Genomic DNA, 2254 nt, shown 5'->3' on the forward strand with positions numbered 1-2254 from the left:
GCGGTGTGTCAGCCGAGTCATTGTAAGCAGGTGTGCCTCCAGATGGAAAAAAAAACACTCTGATCGCATCAGCCCTGATGGATGGTGGACACGACCTGCGAATGATGGACAGCGTGACTGCTGGACCCATTGCCCAGAACTGAGGCCCAGGGATTGTGTCTGCTTCATTCCTTGAGTCAGGCTAAGTGTCTCCAAAAGTGCCTGCCTGTGGTAGGATCTTCATGCACCTTGTCGAGTAAAGAAACTCCAACCAGAAGCATGCCATACATCTGAGCGGGCCTGGGCCCCTGCTCTCCCCAGAAATCCCCAGTGTGGCTACACCAAGCACCAGGACCGGCTAGGTGAAATCTCACACTGCTTAACAGGTCGCTTTACATGTGCTTTTCCAACCTCCGATGCCACAGGCCACTGATGGGTGTGTCAGAGTTTTTTCCATGGGGCAGAGTGAAAGAATTGCCACCAACAACCGCCGCACGCTCTGGAGCAGGCCAGTGTGGAGACATGGGGGACGATTCCCCCAGGGAAAGCTGGTACCATGGCCATGGCCACCTTCTCCGAGGTGCCTTCCTGGAGGGCCTGCCTCCTGCAGGACTCATGCAGGTTACCAGTTCGCTCGGCTGCACACTGGGTGGGAGAAGGAAGGACATCCATGTCAGCGGCATGACCGTGAATCCCACAAGGATGGAGGTTTGGAGCTCAGTCGGGAGGTCCCAGCCCCACGGGGACGTGTGCAAGAGGAGGGACAGGAGTGCCCCGGCAGGGCGAGGTTCTAGGTCTTCCGAGTGCCCCTGAAGTTCCGTACATGTTCTTACAGTTGCCACCTTCTCGGCGTCTTCCCCCCCACCACCCCTTCCCTTCAGCTGAGGATCAACAAACCTCCTTTTAGCAATAGTGTATATGAAGAGCCCGGGCCCTGTGAGTCCCAAAGAAAGGCCCTTGTTATAGAGATGAGAACACAGAGGCTTAGGAAATATCAGATGCCTGCTCAAGGGCATGCAGGTCAGAACTGGGTACTGTCCTGCATGACATTCCTTCTCAGGTACCAGAGACTTCCCTGCTACTGACATGGGTGGAAAGGGTGTGGGAACCTTGTCCCTCCCCAGCGTGGCCTTTAAAAGCCTTTGACTTCAAAAGAGTAAGTTATGTTTTATCCTTTTACATTAAAGGGCATTTTAAGGCCCTCATTATGGAGATGGCAGATTCCACAAGGTGGCAAATACCTGCAGACTGCAGATGGGAGAAAGGCGATCACGGGGCAGGAATCTGACGAGAGGACTCGGGGAGGAGCTAATCCATGCGGTGGGTGTAAAGTGACTGGTGCCTCAGTGTCCCCATGAGGCAATTGCCAGGGACGGAACACTGTGTTTGAGTTGGACACCTTGAAGTCAGCCAGGTGAAAATTTCAATGAGTGGGATTTCCCGGGCCAGGGTGGGAGCAAGGCAGCAGCCATCATCAGAAACTGCTGTTGGCAACTTCCCTGCTGCTGACATGGGTGGAAAGGGTGTGGGGACCTTGTCCCTCCCCAGCGTAGGAACAGTGTACACGGTAGATATGGCCTGTGAAAGCCTTTGACTTCAAAAGAGAAAGTTATGTTTTATCCTTTTGCATTAAAGGGCATTTTAAGACCCTCACTATGGAGATGGCAGCTTCCGCAAGGTGGCAAATGCCTGGCGACTGCAGATGGGAGAAAGGCGATCACGGGGCAGGAATCTGACCAGAGGACTCGGGGAGGAGCTAATCCATGTGGTGGGTGTAAAGTGACAGGTGCCTCAGTGTCCCCATGAGGCAATTGCCAGGGACGGAACACTGTGTTTGAGTTGGACACCTTGACGTCGGCCAGGTGAACATTTCAATGAGTGAGATTTCCCGGGCCAGGCTGGGAGCAAGGCAGCAGCCATCATCAGAAACTGCTGCTGGCAACGTCCCTGCCACAGCCCTTTGGGTTTGGAATCTGCCTGCAGCCGTTCAAATTTTACACGTGCTCGTCCTTCCCCCAGCAGTGGGCGTCCATCTCCAGCTGGGGACATTACATGCCCTGTGGTCTGAATTGTGTACCCCTATTCCCATGACCTTGCAACCCCTCGGACTTGATTATGTGTCTGCCTTTGAGTTTTAGTCTTCCAGCAAGTCATTCAGTGGTGTGGGTCTTCATCTAATCTGACCAGTGTCGTCAGAGGAGGAGGGGAGGACACGTGGCAGTGCAGAGGGGAGTCCATGTGACACACAGAGAGAAGACAGCCATCTACAAGCTGG

Source organism: Myotis davidii, unplaced genomic scaffold (assembly GCF_000327345.1).
Source record: "Myotis davidii unplaced genomic scaffold, ASM32734v1 scaffold4007, whole genome shotgun sequence".
Classification (NCBI taxonomy): domain Eukaryota; kingdom Metazoa; phylum Chordata; class Mammalia; order Chiroptera; family Vespertilionidae; genus Myotis; species Myotis davidii.